The sequence below is a fragment of the Caretta caretta genome, chromosome 20 (genome assembly GCF_965140235.1).
Source record: "Caretta caretta isolate rCarCar2 chromosome 20, rCarCar1.hap1, whole genome shotgun sequence".
Taxonomy (NCBI): domain Eukaryota; kingdom Metazoa; phylum Chordata; order Testudines; family Cheloniidae; genus Caretta; species Caretta caretta.
In genome coordinates, this window is record NC_134225.1 from 384526 (window position 1) to 408693 (window position 24168).

Sequence of the window (24168 nt, forward strand, 5' to 3'; positions counted from 1 at the left end):
ACACTGCAAGGTGACACTGTTTTTAAGGTAACATTTGTTCACACATGTCTGAAGATTGCTCCCATAAGATATGGGAGCATAAATTGACAGAGGGATCCTTAGTGTTACAGCAAACAAATGTGACCTAGACTGATATTTTTTCAGTTTCCTGTATTTAATTTGCTCTATTCACAAGTAAAAAAAAGATTTACTTACTAGATGCTGACGAGTCCTCAGAATACAGATCCACTCGGAGTAAAAATCACACCTGAAATGGAAGCACTAAGAAAATTTGACAGTGTCACCACAGCGAAAGGCAGAGAACTAGCATACTTCTCTAGGGACATTTTTCTAACCTATGCAAAAAAGGACCCAGAATAGGGAAAAATGCATATAAGGATGATAACCTATTTTATGATACGATGCACTCATGATTACTTCCTGGTTTGGAAGCAAACACTTTGCAAGCACACCAAATCCAGGCTGCACTACCATTAGACAGATTTCAGATCAATCCTTTCAGGCTACACTCCTGATGCAGTTGGAGCACAACTCTTAAAAATCTGTAGGTGGACAAGTCAATACAGTCTAACTTTTTCCAACTTCAGGTACTAGAGATGGTAACCACTGTGCACCAGGAACCATCCATGGATGTGTCTCCACCAAGGACAGGGTTCTTCAGAACAGCCCATTTGAATTTCACTGGCACAAGTTCTGAAAGGACAACAAGACTATTGTACTATCCAAGACAGCACATATTGACAAACCAGTGCCAAAACTAGAGAGTTTGCATAGGAAGTTTTGCTTTCATATTAGCCACAATATCAAACAGTAAAAAACAAAAAACATACTACTGGGTCCTCAAATGGTAGGGTGGGTGGGGGAAAAACAAACAAGGAACTACTGTGCTAAACCTCAGAGACTTTCTATGCCCAGCTGAAATTTTCAAGGGCCAAGTTTCAAATCCCTGAAAAGGGTCATAAAGGGGACTATGACTGTAATTTCAGTTCTGGATGGATTGGATATTACTGATGTCAGTCTCTTGACACTTTCCAAACTATGTACTCTGAAACATTTTTGCATAGTTAGGGCAGACAGTGCTTGTGTTCACAAGATGAAAAGTTACTCAAAGTACTTGCTTATAAAGTCTTGTCTCATGACACTGAAAATCCAGTGAAACTAGCCTGTAAGATCCTTTTCTAGCACGGAAAGAAAGCATGTAGTGAAGCCCACGTGATCACAAATCACTTAGCAGCAAAATTCTTCCATACACAAATAATTTTGCACTAAACGTCTACAGACATTAAGGCCTTGCTCCTGCAAGGCTGCTGTGCTCCAGTGTAAGTGGAAGTTAAAAGGTGCACAAGTTCTAGATACATTCCTTCACATTAACAAGGCCTTATCTACACCAAGAGATTTTCCTCAATTACACCCAGCACTGATATAGCTGCTTTTGTGAAAACTGCAGCATAGGCAGACAAGGCCACTATTTGCACAGGAATAATGCCCGTTTATGTATGGCTATAAACGAAGAACATTCCATTGTAGAAGAGTCTCTAGTCAACAGTTAGTCCGCTCCCTTCCAAGGATGCCAAGAAGCCAAGCGACAGTGAATAGGCATAGCTGAGATTTGTGGGTAAGTGTAATCCATGTGCTAATATATCCCTCTCTTAACTACACAGAAATGCTCGTTAAAACAGGATCAGTTTCTCCATGCTTTGTACCTTGCACTTTTACATGTAATGCTCCATACCTGGGCTTTACAGGATTAAGCCTGCTGTTTAACGCTAACTGAAAATGACCGACTTGCTCTAAACAGGGCGTATGTAACAAAGCTGGATTTCACTTTCAGTTACCTCGATTGTGTGATTTTGCCGTTTCACCCTGGTTTGGGTGTACAACTTGGTGGAATAGTGACAGGAGTGGAATTAGTTCATTTTGTAAGCAATTAATATGTATACAAAAAGACTTTTCTTTTGTAATTTTTAATTTGTTGAAGGTCAGATCATTTAGGAGGAAAATCCTGTTACCAAGATGAGGTGGCCAGCTGATACAGACATTAAAATGCTGCACTGTTGTAACAGAAAGAATATGCAAAGGAAGGTGAAAGTAAACAGGAATGTTTAAACAACACACCTTGTTTTAAACACTAACATTCTGTTCATTTACCTTTGATAGTAATAATTTTGACTTCCAGCAGATAACACATGCATTACATTTCAGATACCACTCCTTTACCTACAGGCACATCTGTGTTAAAACAATCATGACTCATTCCAGCAAACATCTCTTCCATAACAGGAGCAATCGCTGTTATGTTTTTCAAAATTGAAGCAAAGTAGCATGCATGCACACACACACACAAAATGAAAGTTGTCAGGAAGATGTTAACAAACCTGTGTTCCATATTCTTAACACCTTCCAATATCTTACTTTGTTTAAAGATTCATCATGTTTCTAAAGCATCCATGCTACTTCCTAGCCTCTTCTGGGTAATTCATTCCAGACCACTTCCAGAAAGCAAAATTCATTGACTACTATGAGTATTAGTTTACTATCCGTTTTGTACAAACATGCTCTGTGCTGCCCAATACAAAGACATTCTCTGCCCCAGAGATTCACAATCTAAAGGACACAGACGAGGCACCCAGAGAAATGCAGAGGCGTAGATAATAAAGGGGTTACTTGCTAGCAACAATGTCTGTACTCCAAATGTATTTACCTCCACAGTCCCACTGTAGAAGTCATGTCTAGCTACATTGTTATGGAACCTTTTTGAGCAGTATTTGCCCAATAGGAGGAATGAGAAATTCCCTCAAGCTACACATTCCATAGGGAGAGTACATAAATAACCTGCCTCATCAACTCCTTTCTATCTGCTTGACGAGTCATGGAACCAACTTCTTCCCTGCTCCATTCAAATCTGGCTGTAAATAATTTACATTGTTAGCATTAAAGATTAAAAGTGTTTTTATTTTAGCTTTTCAACTGTTTTGTTGTATTTTTGGTAGTGTAGTTCTGAGTTTCCTTGAGTTTTGCCCAACATCGTTGACTAGTCTCATAAAAGAAGAGTTGCAACAGCAAGAATGAGGATTTAAGAAACGTTCCTCTTGGACAATAAACTGTAATCTGCCTCAGACCACAATGAGAAATTCCTCTTGCATGTTGTGGAAAAGCACTCAAGTAAAACCTGTAACAACTGCAAGCCTTCTTTAAAAGGGCTCCAAAGGACCATAAGACCAACCCATTAGCCTAGTCCAGTAAGAGATTCTCTACAAAAGGAGTCTCCCAAGCATGACTAGCTGTGCAGATGGGGTTATCACCTTGTAATGGTATCCCATGAAAATCAAAACAGATTTTAGGGATTACAGAACCATGTTCCTGGGATGGAGGCAAGGAAAGCACCCCAATTACTGCCTCTTTGGATCTGTTGGAGGAGATCTAGAGTATTCTCCATGTGGATAATGAGCCCTCACTGGCATGTAAACCACAGTTCTGGAGTAAGATGCTACCATATATGGAACCAGATGGGTGCATGGTTCTTGTCAGATCTGAGCTTGGTACCATAGACTTCTCTGAACTGAGAAAAGCAGGTTCCCTGCCACGCCACTGCAATTCCACCTCAAGAGGAAACTAGCTCAGACACAGGAACATCTGACTTGAATATGACTACTCATTGTACATGAATTTAAGAACATACAAGTCTCTACAAGATTACAGGTTTAGTGAATATTTTAGTTTGTTTTACGTAATGATACCGAGAACTCTGAAATAGCATTATAACTGTCTAATACACTAATCACTCAAACTAAGATAACCTATTAAAACAGCCTTGCAAAATTCATCTTGAGCTGAGTTAGTGTTGGGGGGGGGGGGGGGAGGGGGCACGCGTGCTGGGTTAAATGGGGTAGTAAACTAGCATTTTTATCATCATTGTGGAAGGGTGGATGAGAATATTTGGAGCCTGGCAAGTTTTCATGACGATTTACAAAAGGTGGAGTAGAAAATGGTACATCAGCCGTAACTAAACTTCACCATTTGCATCACAGCCACTGTAAATTAAAACTTTACATTTACCATTGTAGAGTAAAACCTATATATAGATATATTGGAAGATCTAGAGAAAATATTTATACACAGATTTGACTCCCTATTAGTTAGCTGCCTCCAGGTAGGGCTGAGTGGTTTGTTTTTAAAGACATTTATATTGAGGTGTCTGCAGAAAGAAGCATCTGCTGTAACAGCTCATTAGTTAATAGCAAAAGGGACATCAGAGCTGAGCAGTGGGACCAACGAAGCAAAATCAACTAAAGCAGAGCAGAGGTATACATTGATCACAGAATCATAGAAGTTTAGGGTTGGAAGAGACCTCAGGAGGTCATCTAGTCCAACCCCCTGCTCAAAGCAGGACCAATCCCCAACTAAATCATCCCATTGATGACCCACTAATCCGCCAATTCATTACCCAAGATCTTTTTTTTTTTAAATCTAAATAAAATAGAGGTGTATACGTTTATTTTTCTGGTGATAACCTACAATAGTTACATGCAGTGTTGTTGTAGCCATGTTGATCCCAGGATATTAGGGAGACGATGTGGGTGAGGCAGTATCTTTTATTGGATCAACTTCTGTTGGAGAGAGTGACAAGCTTTCGTGCTTACGCAGAGCTCTTCTTCAGGTCAACAGTTATAGGCAGTATACGCACTTTCAGGTTTTATGTATGTTGCTCAGTGTTGTATCTTTTTGCACTCACAGGAAGGTCCTAGGATTTTTAGAAGTTCATTTGTTTGTCATCTAAATAGTAATTTATCAGGACTATGACTCATTAGGTCATCATATGAGGAAAAATCTTCAATAGCTGGGCATGTAACAAACAAGAGATACAAAACACCAGGCCACTTTGCTGAATTTTAACTTTGGTACCATAGAATACAGAAACAAACAGAAAACTGCTCCCTGCCAGTTTTCTGATCTACAGAGACTTTGGAGCCATTTTCTCAGAAATAATAGCACCTAAGTCTCAGATATTTACTGCTCAGAATGAAAAGTTTCTGGAAAATGGCATTCACAATTCTTGTTTTAAACATGATGTAAAAACCTAGATTTAAGACTCAGCGGTAGTACAAACATTTGCTGTTAAAACCAGACAAGTGATCTGATAAATATCTGTGTTAAATCAGCAGGAACATATTCAAATATGAGGGGTCATTTAACATACTGAATAATGGACTTATATTCACACAAAGTGTTCTGTGGTAAAAGGCTCAGATATCTGCATCAACACAAATACCCGATTCTGCCTGGGGCTCAGAGACGCTTAACTGTCTAGCTACCAAGCTATTGACTTCAGTGCCAACAGAACACTGCAGTAGCAGTAGCTACCACACCCTCTCATTAAGCTTCTTCACATTTGCTAAGGGCAGGTCTAAACAACAGCCAGGATCCAGGCTCTGAGATCAATCCACCGGTGGTCAATTTAGCGGGTCTAGTGCAGACCTGCCAAATCGACAGCAGATAGCTCTCCAGTCGACCCCTGTACTCTATCCCCAACAAGAAGAGTAAGGCAAGTCCCCTGCTGTAACTTGACCTAAGGTGCGTTGATGCCAGCTGTTATTCATGTAGCTGGAGTTGCGTACTGTAGGTCAACTTACCGCAGTAGCGTAGACATAGCCTAAGAGTCAACCTCCTTTAGGAATAGGCTTTGCCTGTACAATTCAAATATTCAGGATGTTCAGTTAAAAGTTGAATGTGTAAAAATTACATTTTTAACCTATACTGTCACCCTAAGAAATATCAGACCAATTATTATAAATATATCTCTGTCACATTCTGCTGAACCACTGGGGGCACTGCACACCACAAAAAAACAAAAACAGAAGACCATCCTCTAAAAAAAATGAATGTTTAATTTCATTAGTTGAATGCTAGTTTGAATTAGTTGAATGCAAGTTGGTCAAGCTAAAAATACAGAGAGATACACCTGTTGAATCACTTGACTTTCTAACAAAAGTTTATTAAAGCAGATACAGTAGGATTTGTAAAAATATTCCTACTGCCCAAGGAAGAATAATGGATGCACAGGTGCTCCTAAGCTGATAAAGATACCAGCTCTGATACTGTTTATAGAAGACAAATTAAGATTCTATAGCACAACAGCAGAATTCTCTCTCTGTAGAACGTACTTTAAAAATTTGCAGGTAACCAACATAAATAAAAGAGAATGTGCACTGCTCAAGAAGTTCACAGATCCTATTAATATCTGTGTACTACCATAATATAGTACCTTGAACTAAAGATTACCTCCCACTTGAGAAATTCTGAAAGAATAAGGCTCTTTGGGTTCACTATACAGTCTAATCTTTCAATTAATAGAATAAGATCAAAGTCTGCAGTCAGTCAATTAGATCTGAAGACACCACAACCATAATATTCTAGAAGAGGACAAAATGCTAACTGCACTATTTCCTGGAATTGGGGCAGGAAAATCTGAATGTTTTCTTGTTTAATCATTTTTGAATATAAGTTTTCAGTTTCCTAACCGCTCAATTCAAAATTCAAAACTATTCCTGGATTTCCTACCCCAAACAAATAAGTCCACACTTTTGAGGAGGAAAAGTGGCCATGAACAAGTCACTTGAGACAAGCTTACACAGAAACAAGGTGGTTATCAAATTAGGGTGTAACCTACAACCATAACACTGTAGCTCATGAAGATACTATGGTCCAGATTTCTACCAAAGCTAGAAAAGGGAGGATAACCCTAAACATTTTTCCTCTTTAATGGTATGAGAGGCTTGTAACAGCAAAATAATTATTACTGAGGCTTTTTTCTTAAATCGCATTTCAAAGAGTTCACCTAGTATTTAGGGCATATCCTGAAAGAACGTGAAGACTATACCATGCCCTTGACTAAATATTTGTTAGCAGCCTATATAAAACAGGCTCTCCACAAATGTAACAAGATGCCATCAGACACCTTTCATTTCTTTGAAAGATGGGAGCACACAACTTTCATTGCTGAATTTTCAATACTGCATAGCACAGAAGAAGAGAGAAAATAAATACAAGTGATCAGACAATTTATATTATGAGCTCAGTGAAACCTTGTTATGGATGAAGTTAAAACCTCATTGAGACTGATAATTGAATGGTGAGTTCATGCCTACCATTACTGTAAGGATAAACCCCCACCTAAGACAAAAGAAATATGTGAAGCCATCAAGGAACTTTTGCTGAGTACTGTTTTGGGTAGGTGCTACATGTATGGGAAGGCAAAACAGAAACTGGAAAAGAGAGAGTGAAAGACAGCTGAAAAGAGCAGTTGAAAGAATGTAGCTGACCCTAGAAGAAACCTGGGGAGAAGTTTTTGGGTTGGGGGTACAGACTGCTTGGGGCTGTGAGTTACAAAAACAAAACAGTCTTCTGCTTCTTAATTCTTTCTGCATTCAGAGACACAGGGCTTTATGTGTTCTTTGTAAATAAAGAAGAGTGCATTAGAGAAATAAATACTTGACTATCACCAATTTCTACACCTAATTAGAACCACCTACCAGACTCCAGAGTTTTTTGTTAAACTAGCCACTAAGGCCAAACAGGGTAACAATATGAGTCTCTAAGGTGCCACAAGTACTCCTTTTCATTTCTGTTCGGTTTCATTTTGAACATGGAGGTGGCAAATCTATCCAAGATTTATGCAGTCATGAGAACTTTATACAGCAAAAGCTCCTAAGGGCATTGGTTTGATTTACTGTATAACAGCACAGCTTGAGAGCGGCACAGTCTTTTAGGTTTTTAAAGTCGCTAAAGCAAGCAAAGGGTCACACGTCCAGCTTTCATTCCAGAGAAAATTCCCACGGTGGGCACGACTAGCGGCTTCCTCCTGCTGCGGTTTGCCGAGCCGGTTTCCAGGACTCGGGAGGGGCAGGAAGTGAATCCAGGGCATGAGACGGGCACGAAGGCTGGACCCAGCCCGCCCCAAGCGCGCCCCGGCTTCCCAGGGCTCGGGTCAGCGCGGATCCGTGCGGCTCTGGCGGGCCCGCCGCCCCAGGGGCTCCCCCCACAGCCCTGGGGGCACAGGGAGCAGCGGGCCCCCGTGACAGCTGCCTGCGGGATGGACCGAGCCAGGCCCCCGCCCCGCCCCGCACGGCGGCCCGGGCTGCGGGCAGGGAGCGGAGCTTCAGCCCGGCAGCTCGCTCCGGGCACGGGGCAGCTCGGCCCGCCAGGGCACGGGGGCCGGGGGGAAGCCAGGGCCTGGGGGCGCCCAGCCCCGGCGCCGGGAGGCGGCCTGGGCCGGACCCACGGAGGGAATCCGGGCTCCGACGGGCCAAACCCGCCGGCCCAGGGGTGTCCGGGCGCGGCGGGACCCGGCTCCTGGGCCGGACCCGACCCAGGCGCCGCAGCAAGCCGGGCACCGGACCCCTGAGGGGAGCCAGCCGGCTCCGGACCGGGCCGGGCCGGGCCGGGCCAGGCGGCCCCAGCGCCCGCAACAACCCACCTGCGGCGGGCGGCGGGCCGGGAGCCGCGCACCTGTCGCTGCTGAGGAGACGGCGGCGGCGGCACCTACAGGGCGGAGCGCGCGGCTCCGCTGGGGAGGCTGGCGCTGGCCACGCCCCCTCCTGCCGCTGGCCACGCCCCCTCCTGCCGCTGGCCACGCCCCACCCGAGCCTGAGCCGCTCCCCATCTCCCTGCCCCGGGTCGTGCTGGAAAAAGCCGGGAGGCGGGCCGGCGCGCTCCCTCGGTGCGCATGCGCACTATTCTTCCTCGCCCCTTCTTGCCCAAGCGTCTGTGCGCATGCGCACTAATCTCTCGCTGTGCCGCTCCCCTCCCCTTGCGGGGGAGCGAGTGACCCCTGGCGGCGGGCAGAGCTGCCAGGGCGGGAGGGTCCCCAGGGCCGCGGGAGGGTTCCCGGATGCAGCGATTGTGTCCTGCCCCGAGCCCTGCTCGTCCCATGGGCCCTGGCGCCTCGGCGGGTCTCGCACCAAGAGGCGGGAAGTGGCCCAGACCCTCCCGGAGCCGGCGGCAGAGGCGGCCCTGCCGGCAGCAGGGAGTTTTTGTTCCCAGAGAGCTGCCCCCCGCGAGTCCCTCATGTAAACAGCTGGGTTTGGGGGAATGGCTGCGCGGGTCCCCTGCTGCCACAGATCCCCTGTGCGATCCGGGGCCGAGCTGGGTGCCTAATACCTTCTCCTGGACCAGCTGCTGCCCGTGAGCAAGATAAACGTTTGAGCGAGGCAGCTCTTTTCCAGTCACACAGCTCTGCCTCCATTTCCCCACCTGTGAAAGGGGGATAATGATATTTCCTTTTTCCCACTCTTTGTCCGTCTTGCCGATTTGGATCTAAACTCTTCTGCACAGAAACTCTGTGTGGGGGCAGCATCTAGCAGCCTGGAGTTAAGCGTGGGGCTCCACAGGCTACCATGAAAGGAATAACCATAGTAAAACTGTAAACCACAAGGAATGCTGCTCTCATGCCAGGTAGTAGTAGCCGTGAATAAAGACCATCTCCCACCTTTTATTTATTGGTTCATTAGCTTCAAGGAGGTCGCATTCAGAGTGGAAAAAAAGAACTGCACATCAGAGAAATCTGAGGCTGAGTGATTGTTTAGCCAGCTGGGTGCCCTTCATTTTCTGCTTGTAAGTAGATAGTTCTCCAGCAGCCAAGCAAGATAATCTGCATTCCTCTCCCCATACTAAATACCGAGATGTTGGCAGTTTTGTGTATCCTCATTAGCATGGTATGTGTGTGCTCTCTCTTCAGCCAGCAGAGTGGCTGCTCAAGATGTTTATCTATATAAAAACCTTGGCATAGCTTTGGCTGCTCTTTTGCTCTGGTTCTTCATACTCTGTGGGTTATAAATAGAAAGGTCCAAATCAATAATAAAAATAAAGTTTAGTATACCCTGCTCCAAATCTCCCCAACATAGGCATCCTGGTTGGGAGTCTAAGGTGGCCTTCCTCGTGCAGAAATTCTGGGTCCATTGCTGGTTGTCCCAGGTCTGCGTGACAATGTGATTCCATCACTCTGTGCTTGTGGCCCTGCTCCAGAACTACCATTCAGCACAGGAGGATTTACAGCGATTAAAACTTGCATTGGTTGTCTTCACTGCTCCATGTCTGCATGCAGCCTGCATGATCTCCTTAGCAAGTCACACCACCACTTTCTCAGGGGAACAGGGTGCTGCCAAAATGACCCCACGTCTCATGCCCTGTGCCTGCCTCCTGGTTCCAAAATGAGAATTACATTAATGCCAACAGTTGGAACAGGTCACTATTCTGAGTTGGATTTATGCCTTACCACTGGTTGGAACAGAGGCCATGGACAGAAGTCTAGACTAGAGCATGCCAAGCTGGAAGTGGTTCACCTTTCTGGATTGGTGAGCTAAAGGCACTTCTATAGAGAGACCCACGAAGAACAGACAAGTTCTCCCACAATACACTGCAAAATCATTTACAGAGTGATACAGCTTAGTGAATGCTTTTTTTGAAGCAGAGAACATGATTGCAGGAGTCGGAAAGCCTCACACAGGTGTATGCAGCACTAGTGTGGATGCAACAACTCCACTGTGCTTTGCAGTGGGGTTGCTCACATCGGGACCAAGCTAACTCAGGTGCTAATCACCTGGGTTAAACCTGCAGACTACAGTGGAGACATACCCTAAGAGAAGAAACCAAGGGCTGAATGTGGACAGGGAGAGGAAAGTCCCCTCCCCTACCTAGATGTGGTCCTGCCAGGGTGGTGCTGAGGACCAGGGCTGGTTTTGTTCAATATCTTCATAAATGATCTGGAGGATGGTGTGGATTGCACTCTCAGCAAATTTGCGGATGATACTAAACTGGGAGGAGTGGTAGATACGCTGGAGGGGAGGGATAGGATACAGAAGGACCTAGACAAATTGGAGGATTGGGCCAAAAGAAATCTGATGAGGTTCAATAAGGATAAGTGCAGGGTCCTGCACTTAGGATGGAAGAATCCAATGCACCGCTACAGACTACGGACCGAATGGCTAGGCAGCAGTTCTGCGGAAAAGGACCTAGGGGTGACAGTGGACGAGAAGCTGGATATGAGTCAGCAGTGTGCCCTTGTTGCCAAGAAGGCCAATGGCATTTTGGGATGTATAAGTAGGGGCATAGCGAGCAGATCGAGGGACGTGATCGTTCCCCTCTATTCGACATTGGTGAGGCCTCATCTGGAGTACTGTGTCCAGTTTTGGGCCCCACACTACAAGAAGGATGTGGATAAATTGGAGAGAGTCCAGCAAAGGGCAACAAAAATGATTAGGGGTCTAGAACACATGACTTATGAGGAGAGGCTGAGGGAGCTGGGATTGTTTAGCCTGCAGAAGAGAAGAATGAGGGGGGATTTGATAGCTGTTTTCAACTACCTGAAAGGGGGTTCCAAAGAGGATGGCTCTAGACTGTTCTCAATGGTAGCAGATGACAGAACGAGGAGTAATGGTCTCAAGTTGCAGTGGGGGAGGTTTAGATTGGATATTAGGAAAAACTTTTTCACTAAGAGGGTGGTGAAACACTGGAATGCGTTACCTAGGGAGGTGGTAGAATCTCCTTCCTTAGAGGTTTTTAAGGTCAGGCTTGACAAAGCCCTGGCTGGGATGATTTAACTGGGAATTGGTCCTGCTTCAAGCAGGGGGTTGGACTAGATGACCTTCAGGGGTCCCTTCCAACCCTGATATTCTATGATTCTATGATTCAATGCAGGGGGGAGGGGAGGAGCTTGCCTTGCTGTGTTTCATGCATGCCTGTCCTGCCGATAAAGAGACAGACTTGTCTCCAGGGCTGTTAATCTGGCATTTTTCACTAGCATTATATTCTCACACATTGATTCTCTAACCCTCATCTACACACACATTTCAACTGGTTCAGATAAATTGATCCAAACCCGTGTGGATGCTCTTATTTCATCCTAAAAGCAGGTTCTTTCAGTTTAGCTTAAACCTTTTCCTAACCAACTTAAACTAAATTGATATAAGCCTGGTTAAGCCAAAATAAGAGCATTCTCAGAGCCTTTTGCATCAGTTTAATCAAATGGGCTTAAAATCACATCTTTGGTTGAACTGGTGCAGCTCTGAGTGTGGAAAAGTCATCAGACTCCTTTGAAAATCCCACCTCAAATTATTATTATTTCTATAGCACCAGTGGGAGCTGGATGGGGCAAATGTTTCCTGTGCCAACCCACCTGAAGCTTTCAAGGATCCTTATATTTATTTTACAAACACAAGGAAATTCCCCCCACAAAAATCTCTGTTAACTTAGACTTAAGGTTGTTGAAGAAATGAATGTAACTCAAACACAATACAGACCATTACACACCCGAATCACTAAGAAGACAGGAAATTACTAGCTAGTTTACATTAATTACAGTAATATCAGTATTGATATGTGCACCTTACATAGTCCAATAACAACCTGAACTCTGACGCAGAAGATAGACACATCACCAATTACACACACACACACACACACAGATGGGTGACCTATATGTTGAAAGCATTTGTAAGAATGTCTTGATGGAGGAAGGTTGCAGCTGTTATCGGAATCTGTAAGGTAAACTTGCTCAAGTCAATCTTATTAATTAAATGTATGAAATGTAAAGGAAATAGTATGTTTATGTAAGTTACCTTAGTTGGTCATTTCCTGTCTTTCTAATGTATACATTCCTCAGTGGTAATGCTGTAGTTATGTATTTTAATTAAAGGTTACATTCATAATAATAGGTTTCAGAGTAGCAGCCGTGTTAGTCTGTATCTGCAAAAAGAAAAGGAGTACTTGTGGCACTTTAGAGACTAACAAATTTATTTGAGCATAAGCTTATGCTCAAATAAATTTGTTAGCCTCTAAGGTGCCACAAGTTCTCCTTTTCTTTTTTTTTAATAATAATATAATATTAATTACTTCAACAAACAACTCCAATTTAAGAAAAAAATTTCCATGAGGATTGCATCTATCTGTGTATCCATCTTCTATTATTATTAATAATAATCATAATTAATAATGTATATTATGGTAGTGTTTAAGGGCCAATCAAGAGTGGGGCCTCCTTGTGCTAGGTGCTCTATGAACACACAGTAACAGGTGGTTGCTATTTCACAGTCCAAATAGACAAGACAGACACAGGATCAGGGGATGGGTATAACACCCCCGCAGAGTGAAAAATGTGATGTCAGCAAATGGCATATTAATTCCATCACTGTTTTGGGGCGGGGGAGTTTATTGAGGAGGGGATCCGCTAAACAGGAAGAAAAGGGAAGCGGTGAGGGGGACAGGGCAGGGGAGAATATGGTAATAGGGTCAGGTATAGAGCAAAGCTGAAGTGAAGAGACTGAAGGTGTAGGGGAGTTGGAGCACAGGACAGAGAAAGTCCAGTCAAAACTAGAAACTTCTCCACATGTCCCCAGGACCAAAGATCCCTGCTTTGGCTGCTTCTGTCTCTACTGGTTGGAGTCTCTGGCTGGCTCCTCTCTGCGGTTTTCTCGAAGGCCCACATGGAAGGAGGGGTGGTACCATCTGGGTCCCAGTGCCCCAAGAATGGGGGGGTCTCCCCTGCACAGTTCTGGATCCAGTGGGATGCTGGGAGGAGGCGTGGCTCCCACTGGATCCCATTTTACCCCCTCCTCTGAGAGCAGTAGTCTGTGCTTCTCCTTAAATATACAAATGTAAAACTTACTATTTTTAAGCATTGTAATTAAAATAATTCTCTTTTATTTAAGGAGTCCCCTGCAGTGTTGGGAATCCAAACAGAAGGTACTTGGGTTAGTGCACAAGAACCAGAAAGTGAAATTGGCGTGTTTAGTTTCACTGCTCAAATAGCAAAAAATAAACAGCCTTTTTAGCACATTACTTATTTACATTACAGCAGCATTCAGAGGCCATAATCAGAATTAGGACCACAGGCCATTATATAAACATCTAGTAAAAGTCAGGTTTCAGAGGAACAGCCGTGTTAGTCTGTATTCGCAAAAAGAAAAGGAGTACTTGTGGCACCTTAGAGACTAACCAATTTATTTGAGCATGAGCTTTCGTGAGCTACAGCTCACTTCATCAGATGTTTACCGTGGAAACTGCAGCAGACTTTATATACACACAGAGAATATGAAACAATACCTCCTCCCACCCCACTGTCCTGCTGGTAATAGCTTATCTAAAGTGATCAACAGGTGGGCCATTTCCAGCACAAATCCAGGTTTTCTCACCCTCCACCCCCCCACACAAATTCACTCTCCTGCTGGTGCTAGCCCATCCAAAGTGACAACTCTTTACATAGTCAGGTCGGGCTATTTCCTGCATAGATCCAGGTTTTCTCACATCCCCCCCACCCCCATACACACACAAACTCACTCTCCTGCTGGTAATAGCTCATCTAAACTTGGAGAGTGTCAGTTTAGATGAGCTATTACCAGCAGGAGAGTGAGTTTGTGTGTGTATGGGGGTGGGGGGGATGTGAGAAAACCTGGATCTATGCAGGAAATAGCCCGACCTGACTATGTAAAGAGTTGTCACTTTGGATGGGCTAGCACCAGCAGGAGAGTGAATTTGTGTGGGGGGGTGGAGGGTGAGAAAACCTGGATTTGTGCTGGAAATGGCCCACCTGTTGATCACTTTAGATAAGCTATTACCAGCAGGACAGTGGGGTGGGAGGAGGTATTGTTTCATATTCTCTGTGTGTATATAAAGTCTGCTGCAGTTTCCACGGTAAACATCTGATGAAGTGAGCTGTAGCTCACGAAAGCTCATGCTCAAATAAATTGGTTAGTCTCTAAGGTGCCACAAGTACTCCTTTTCTTTTTAGTAAAAGTCAGTCCCTGTTCCAAAGAATTTACAGTCTAAAGCCGCAGTCCTCATGATAGTACTACACGTGTAGACTTCTCCACGCATGTGGAGCCCTTTGGACTTCAAGAGAGCTCCACTAGGGTGCAGAGATCTGCCCAGAGCTGCTTGCAGGATCAGGACCTAAATCAGGACAAGATGTGACAAGGGACGTGGCACACAACAAGAAGGGGGTGAGGAGATGCAAGGTGGCAGCCGTAACAAGACACAAGGTTGCCGAGATATAATTTGCACTGCATGCTTTAATGTAATTTAATGTAAAGTGTCTGTCACATTTATTTGTTGTAATAAATTATTTTAATGAATCTCTAACAGGCCATCTATTTATGACATCATCAGAAATGGTGAAAATTCAGTGAGATTTTAACTATTCTTTCTGGATTAACAATCTCAGGTATAGTCAGTAACATAGGAACAGGGTTTTGGTTTTTTTTAAATGGGCTGGATTCTCCTCTTACATTACTCTTAGAGCAGTGGAGCTCAATTAACTTCAGTAGAGTTTTTCCTTATTGGCATGGGAGAGGAGAATCAAGACCAATACTTATTTTTGTCTCCACAGTCTGTTTAATATTTCACCTAGGGTCAATCCTGACATATGCTGGTACTCTGTGATGGAGGCTGAGTTCTTTCATTGATTCTCAATCAATTGTTGAGGCTGCTCAGCTTCCTATCGTATGGTCTCAGCACGCTGCAAAATTAGGCAGCTATTATTTGAGGGCAGCATTCAGTGATATGGCCAGTGCTAACACCCAGATGCCCTTTCTGTTTCTTAGAGCTACACCCAGTCAATTACGTTCATAGAAGTCCCCTCCCAGCAACACTAGTTTAATCAGTGACTAAACTGGAATTTTACTTTATTTCCAAGTAGTCTCTATCAGTATGTACATTCAGCTTTTTATGGAGCCAAGGCAACAGAAAAACAAGCACAACAAACAATACAGTGGCAATCAGGAAGGCTGTATAAAAAGTCCCAGGAGAGATCTCACACAGCTCATATATCAGAAAAGCATGTGCAGATTTGGGACTGAAGATCAGAGGTTCTAGGCAGGATGGAACCATAGTGCTCCAGAAAACATGTGTAAGAAGTTAGAACTGACTCTTTATGGAGCATAGATAAAAGAGCAAGCACAGGATCAGATCCTAGTGTCCTTATTCAGTCCACACTCAGGCAAATAGGGTATGCCCCCGCCCACCATTCCTTACCCCTAATTACAAGAATGCCATCTCAACCAATTAACCAAAACCTTAATTTTACCAGATAAAATCAATTGAGGAAAAGTTCAGTGGCATTTTACAGTCAAACCAGTTAACTGATTGCAATACATACAGAAGTCATTGTATATTATCACAAGCCAGATTCTTGACTGCATCAGAGCTGCTCAGGCATAACAGAGAGCAGAAAGCTGGCCTCGTATCTGCCACAATCATCTTGATCCCATATTTACCCTGCAAATCTAGAATAACATTAGAGTTACTCCAGATTTACATGGGTATAATAACTCAAGGCAGATTTTAGGAGGTTTGATTGAATAAATACTAATTAGGAGCTGATTCTCATTTACACTAAGTCCTCTTCTCTAGCTGTATGGGGCAGGGCCTTAAAATGGGTTTAAATTATGATATACTGGTAGAGCAGGGTAAAGAGCCTCAGAATTAGGCCTTCAAATGAAGGATTTGGTCTGAGATATCCAGTCACATCAGAGGTTAATAAAGCAAAAGCCATCATTACATCCTGGTGAAAGAATTCCAGCCTCCCTCAGACACAGAACATTTCAGAGCCGCAGTGAAAGGATGGTTGGATAGGTCCCCCGGTCTGTTCCAATCATCCTTTGTCATGTCCTTTCTCGCGATGGGCTCCTTAACTCTAAGACATTTACTGTCATTTTCACATGATGAATTACAGAATTCCTTCCCACTCAGCCCTCCTGAGGGATTGAGAAAGAGGCTGACAAGCATAGCTTTTCATTTCATTCCCAGTGTGTGTATTTCATTTTATAGTGGAGGCTGAAGTAGATCTCTAATAAACTACTACTTCCTCAATGCCACGGATCTCAAGTCACTGTTAATGGCTATTGGATCTCCATTTAACCCAGTGGTTCATTGTATCCCTCTGTGCTCTGCTTTTAATCCCTTGTCCATATGAACAATATGCAGTTCAGGGGGAGAGGAGGGGACCAAACTGGGAGGAGGCTCAAGTGAATGGCGCAAACACCTTCATGGAGGGGTGTTCATCTGAAATTTGTGGTTTATGCAAATACAAAGGAAATATAGAGACACCCTGCAAGGACTTGGCTCGTGTGTGGCCTCTATTTGAAAAGATGAACAACAGAAGTGCAGAAGAGTGCCCTCATAGGTGGTATTCTGGATCAGCTAATGGTGATTCTTCTGTAGCTCATTTGGTAGGGGCTCTTGCTTTTGGAGAAGGGGAATTTGAGTTCCATTTCTGTCGTTACAAAGTTCCAAGAGGCTGTGTCAAGCAGCACTGTGACACGCAGAGAATCATAGAAATGTAGGACTGGAAGGAACCCCAATAAGTCATCTAGTCCAGTCCCCTGCATTAAGGCAGGACTAAGTAATATCTATACCATTCCTGAGAAGGTGTTTGTCTAACCTAGAATGATGGAGATTCCACAACCTCCTTAGGTAATTTGTTCCAGTGATTAACTACCCTTACAACTAGGAAGAATTTCCTAATGTCTAATTTAAATCTCCCTTGCTGCAATTTAAGCCCATTACTTCTTGTCCTGTCCTCAATGGATAAAAAGAATTATTTACCACTCGCCTCTTTATAACAACCTTTTACGTACTTGAACACTGTTATCATATTCCCCCTCAGTCTTCTCTTCTTCAGACTAAACAAACTCATTTTTTTCAGTCTTTCCTCATTGGTCATGTTTTCTAGACCTTTAACCATTTGTGTTGCTCTCCTCTGGATTTTTTCTAATTTGCCCACATCTTTCCCAGGGTGTGTTGCCCAGCAGAGGGCTCCTAGCTAGCCACGGATTTATTACAATCCTGCGCTAGTGATTTGCCTCTGCACTTCCACCTATAAGAAAAGGAGTACTTGTGGCACCTTAGAGACGAACCAATTTATTTGAGCATGAGCTTTCGTGAGCTACAGCTCACTTCATCGGATGCGCATCCGATGAAGTGAGCTGTAGCTCACGAAAGCTCATGCTCAAATAAATTGGTTCGTCTCTAAGGTGCCACAAGTACTCCTTTTCTTTTTGCGAATACAGACTAACACGGCTATTACTCTGAAACTTCCACCTATGGATCTCAGTGTGCTTTGGTAACAATCATTGACTGAGAGGCAGGTCAACATTATCCCCATTTTACAAATGGGTGTTCTGATGGACAGGAAGGGGAAGTGACTTGCCAAAGGTTATACAGTAAGTCAGTGTTAGAGTTGGGAACAGAACTCGGAGTTCTCCCAAGCCTGTGCTTTATCTACTAGATCTGACTGAGGCTGTCAAGTGAAGATTTCATTCACCTTGTGAAGAATTCAAGGTGGAGAAAAAGTGACCGACAACCCAAGAAAGAAAGGTGATGTTGGTTAGACACTATGTTATCACCTCCACCCCCTGCCTCTCCCCCACTCCATGGACCTCGCCTACTGCATTGAACACATCCCTGACTTCCCCCGTCCTACTCATCCCTCTGATGGAATGAAAAGCAGCACTTCCCAATTACCACTTTCCAGCTGCAGCACAACGAGAGCTATTTTCCAGAGACACACATTATCGAAGAAAGCCACACAGAAATGGTTCCTGTAGCAGAGCCTGTGAGCCCTGCTCTGATCTCCACACTGTAAATGCTACAAGCCAGAGAAGGCTGGGTTGCAGGTGGCTCTGGGGGTCCTCTTTCTGAATGGATCATTGATAATGTAGGTTGCTGGCAAGTGAAGAGAGCTTTTCCTTACTTTTCTTCTTTACTGTGTTTGTCTGTCTATCCTCCAGCTGCATTTGTGTGACCAGTAAACCGTGGAAATGGAGGCCAAAGTGTTAATGTTGTTGATTTCCCCCCTTTCCTTGTGAAGCTTATCAGTTGGATTGTGCTCTTTGGATTATGTTGTATTAAAAAGTCCATGCAGCAACCAGGGCCTCATATAGGGTGACCAGATGTCCCGATTTTATAGGGACAGTCCCGATTTCTGGGTCTTTTTCTTATATAGGCTCCTATTACACCCCATACCGTCCCGATTTTTCACACTTGCTGTCTGGTCATCCTAGCTTCATATCTGTGGTACAAGCAGCACAGTGGCTCCAGGAGAAGAAATACTCTTCACCTTCCCCTCATCAAATCAGCATTAAATGGAGTTAAACATTAATATCCCTCCTGGCTGCTCACTGTGCAAGGTCCAAGAGGAAAAGCATGCTGAGTCAGCAACTGGTAACTGCAGTTCCTGTCCCTTCTGCCCCCAACTCCTCCCTCTCGACATGAGTCACTACTTTCTTCCCCCCTCTCCCCTCCCTCAGTGTTTTCAGACCTGGATGAAACTTAAGTAGAAGGCAGAGGGGTGCTGTAGCTGCCCGGACTCCTGAGCCTTGGCGAGCTAGCTGCTCCTGATGAGTGTGATATTGAAAAACTCCCACTGGCTGTCCTAGTTAGTGGACTGAGAGGGAACCCACTGTCTCTAAATGTCTTGCTTTTTCTGTTTTAGTGCCAGTGCTGAAGTAACAGCCCCAGAGACTGAAGTATGTCAGAGGCTGAACTGGTACAGCACGGGCAGCAACAGAGCATGCTTCCTTTCACGCTGCCCCTGCCATTCGGCCTTTGTCCCCGCACTCTGTAGCCAGCGTTAATGCTGTAACACACCCATGGTAGAAATCAGTTGCTATTTTCATGTTCAAGCTGCAGCCATTTTGCCATCTGGATTATATGAGATCATTATAACTCTGCCATAGATACAGAGGGTCAGTTAGACCCACCGAACAACAAGCACTACACTGTTGTCATGGTGCTGCACACTGGGACCATCTGGAACTTTACAACAGCAGTGGGGACAGAGCTCAGCGCCTTTTGCTCCAAAAGCCCAGCTTGAGCTCAGGGAGAATCTCCATCAGCTGCTAGCAGGCCGGGGCCTATGCCACAGGATGGAACTGTTCTGATTCCATCCAGCAAAGACCAATAGGGAACATACACACCAGCCAGTTCATTACTCTCCCTCTCCTTCTCCATTCAGACTTTTTATACAGATATATTTTACATGGATAAAGAGAATCCTGAGTACATCTGTGGTGGTTTCAGGTGGGTGGGCCAGAGGCATGGGAGGAGAGTGAGCAGAAGATGAGAAAATCCATTAAATTTAATTTATCTGCCACAGAATATACAGTTCAGCACTGCCAGGTTGCTGGAGGTACCCAGGGCCTGACAAAGTAGATTGATTGCTCAATGCTGTTGCCTGGGTGTCTCTCAGAGCCAGACCTCTGTACTGTTTGCCTTGTACTCAATGATGTTGGAATAAAACTGTAATTCCTGCTCATCAGCTTGAAGGCTGCCAGGGTTACTTACCTCACCACAGCAGGACTGGTTTTGCCTGGGAAGGGAACCATTTACTCCAGCAGTAACAGAGGTTTGTGAAAATACAACTGTATGATTTGTCAGAAGCTCTGGTCCAGAAGCAGAACTGACATTCCCACAGGCTTTGTGCAAACCTTTGCTACAGTTATGACCCTTGTGGGTTTGTGTGATGGTACGGCTTCTCTCTACAACAGCCCACGCCCCCTTGCCTCAGCTCCCCTCTACAGTATAATCACACTTTGTACAGCTCCACACAGTCCCCCCATCCAGGGTCTTATTTATTAATATTGGAAGTGGAGTTCAAGTCTGATAGAGGCAACTTCCAGTCTGAGTCTTCACCTTTGGCTTGAGTTCCCTTGGGGCTCCTTCCCACCAAATCAGTCCACTCCCAAAGTCTTAATCCTTCCCAATCAGTTCCTGCTTCTCCCCAGCAGGGACCCACTGCTGGTCCTTTCCTAGACTCCAGTTACAAGACATGCCAGACACAAGAGACTCTAGCACATGGACACTCCTTCCAGCTCCCTCTCCCACTGAGAACAAACTGCTGTTTGTATCTCTCATCAACCCTGACTCTCATGCTCTCAATTCTCTAAGTCCCATGAATTAGGAGGAAAACGAAGCACAGGTCAGAGCTGGGTTCTGAACCTCTTAAAGGCCCTTTGACAAACCGGTTGGAAATGGGTCTGTGATGAAGTGGGGGAGAGTTTCTTGTTTTTCCTTGTTTCCTATGGGGGATTTTCTTGGTTTTCCTATAGTTTGCATGCAGAGGGGGTGGGACTCAGTTTCCCTAGGTGCTACGGGTTTAATGAGGTGATGGGAGGGAGAGTTTGTTGTTACAGAGAACCGGCAAGCGAACTTGGGACCCCAACCACTGGCATGGAGAATGGAGACCCCAGCGACTGGTGACCCAGAGGCCCAGCTCAGGAGTCACAGCCAGTTCTGGCCAGTGGGAGGACAATGCGCTGCGAAGAGAGGAGAGGGGGCCCAGGTGACCCTGTTTACGACCCTGTTTACCTGGAGAGAAGACAATGGACAGAAGCGGGCTTGGGGCCGGTGATATCAGATGCCCAGCTGGGAAGCAGGGGGGGGGGGTGTCTGGGCTGAAGAGAGGGAGTAGGCAGAGCCCACCTGGATGCAGGGGAGACTTGGATGTGCTGTGCTGAGGGAGGCCAGGCCTGAGGCCCTGAGAGTTTCCTGTGCTGTGTTCAACTAAACCCTCCTGTTTTACGCTGGCTGAGAGTCACTCTGGTCTAGAGAACAGGTTTGCATCATCCCCTTCGGGGGGGGGTGGGAGGGTGGAGGCCCTGGGGGTCCAGCGCGAGTGGACTCCCTGAGGAGGCCCATCACAAGAAAAAGGTGTGCTAAGGCTCAGAGAGGTGCAGCTTCAGGAGGTGGAGGGGCTTAACTCCGAGAGAGAGTGGAGGAGGCCCATCACAAGAAAAAGGTGTGCTAAGGCTCAGAGAGGTGCAGCTTCAGGAGGTGGAGGGGCTTAACTCCGAGAGAGAGTGGACCCCTGGGAGAAGGGCTGTCTCACTGAAAGGGGCACCCCCCGTGGTCCGCACGGGGCCAAGAGTGGGAACGATCTGTGAGTCCGTGACAGGGTCTCATGTAAGAACCTGGAAAAAGGAGAATTTAAAGGTGAGGTAAGAGCAATAAGAAGTGTTGGCTGTAAATTGCTCCCACTCCTTTTCATTAAGTTGCATTGTGGGCAGTGAGGGCATCCCTGGATTTTCCATGACCTCTTTCTCTCCTCGCTGCAATTTAATGAAAATCAGCATTTCCCAGATACTGCTCTCCAGCGGTCATGCCACCAGAGTTGCTCTCTATGGAGATGAAAGGAAATGGCTTAACATCCAAATTAATTTCCTGCCTTAAAATGAGATTTCAAGCCAGATGTTTCTGATAGGCTTGTGGACGCTAGCCTTTTCTGGGAATTGTACCCATATACCAGGCGGAGACATCCAGTGTCCACTGCCTCCCATACCTCTAACAGCCAACAGCTCCATGCTTGTCTTGTGTTCACCAGAGAAGCTCTAGCTGCTTAATTGGTTACACTAGCACACACAACTGAGTGGGGGATGAGGAGAGACAATGCTCTCCGGTGCACGGTGCAGGCTACGTCATGTCAGTCATACTGCACAGCGTGGCTACAGGCATCCCACAGGTGTGATCGGGGACAGAACTCGGACCCTTCTGTTCCAAGAACAATGGACCTGACCACTGCAGCTAAAGGAGTGCAGCTATCAGGTCTTACCTCATCTCGGGGCTGCTAGGCACAAACCCACATCGCAGACTGTTATTTATGTTGCAGTAACATCTCGAGGCCCCTGTACAGCTCGGTGCTGCACACACACATAACAAACAGTCCCTGTCCCAAAGCCACTTACATGCTTGACAGGTTTCAGAGTAGCAGCCATGTTAGTCTGTATTCGCAAAAAGAAAAGGAGGACTTGTGGCACCTTAGAGACTAACCAATTTATTTGAGCATGAGCTTTCGTGAGCTACAGCTCACTTCATCGGATGAAGCTTATGCTCAAATAAATTGGTTAGTCTCTAAGGTGCCACAAGTTCTCCTTTTCTTTTTACATGCTTGAGTAGATCTGATATTTCATCCAACAGGAGAGGCTGTATAAGCTGCCCTTCTGTGGAGGTATTTATACTGCACTCTTAGTCCATGTACCTGAGCTTCTCATCAGAGGCAGGGAGAACACATCTGGAACCTCAGCTCGCAAGCGACCCACGTTAGACTCAACTGCATGGTTTAAGATGGGGAGAGACTCCTGGAAGAGCTTGCAGCCCAGATGTCAGAGCTTGGCTGCACTTCGCAGGTGTAGGCGGAACAGATGTGAAATATGAGGAAAAGGGCTGTACATGAATAGCTGCAGGGTTGGGAGGGATGCATTTCCCATTGTGTCTGGGAGCTGCCAAAACTTCAGGGCTGCTGGGAGTGTGATTCTATCTCACACCCAGCAGTAATTTATCTTGATCCCATCTCAGCTACTCCAGGCCTCCTGACTACAGTAGTTATTAGTAATTTGCATTTGTCAGAGTGCCTGGTAGTTGCAGTATTTAACTTTTGGCCTCTTTTGGAAGCAAATTCCTGATGCTCTGCCTCCAGTGCTCCTTTGAGGTGGAGTTTTCTCTTGCAAAATGAATGTGGGGGGTGCTGAAAAAGCTATGGGTGGCCTAAGTCACTCGGTTCTGATGACTGTGAAAGATTTTGCTTTTGGTTCAAACACGTATGTCACGAGCCTTATCTCCATACTTCCCCAGCGCAATAGTCAGAATGATCTGAAGATGCTATTGTTCCAGGTCCTCTATACTAAGGAATACATGACACAATCCCACACCTCTATGCAAATTATTGCAACTCTGATAGAGTGGCCAAGCAGGGCTAGGAGGTCAGAACTCCTCCCCTTATCAGTCACCTCAGCCCACCAAAATGAGATAAAGCTTGCCATAGTCCAGCCCAAATCCATATCAAGCTAATGCTTGCCTGAAAAGAACAGCTTTTCACTTTGCCATTCAGTCCCTTTCACTATATAACCTCTTGATTTCAGTATATAGGGCACATGAATTTTGCTCTGTAACACACACGAGCAGAAGGTGCAATTGTTTCTGTTGCTGCCCCTTATTCAGCTAACAAGAGAAGGCCCAGGGGGATGGAGGGGCACATTCCTGAACAGGAACAGAAATTCAGTGGAAGGACTGGAGTTCAACAGAAGTTGAGATTTCAGTGAAACTCCCTTAGGAGCCTTTGACAATCCCAGACTCAACAGACTGGAACATAAATTGCAGGCTTTACAGTAAAGGCACATGGCCATGAAA

The 24168-nt window shown here is 45.2% G+C and overlaps 1 protein-coding gene across 2 annotated transcripts in view; it reads right to left on the minus strand.

Annotated features, from left to right (window-relative positions):
- LIMA1 (LIM domain and actin binding 1) overlaps positions 1-8503 on the minus strand; it is a 41445-nt gene extending 32942 nt beyond the window's left edge. Inside the window, exons 1-2 of one of the 2 annotated variants that reach the window (XM_048832295.2) lie at positions 8474-8503; positions 196-247 (exon numbers count right to left, since the gene is read on the minus strand). The gene's annotated coding sequence lies outside the window, so the exon portion shown is untranslated. The remainder of the gene's footprint in view (positions 1-195; positions 248-8473) is intronic. The other variant, XM_075121422.1, reaches the window with a different exon arrangement.
- Between the last annotated feature and the right edge of the window lie 15665 nt (positions 8504-24168).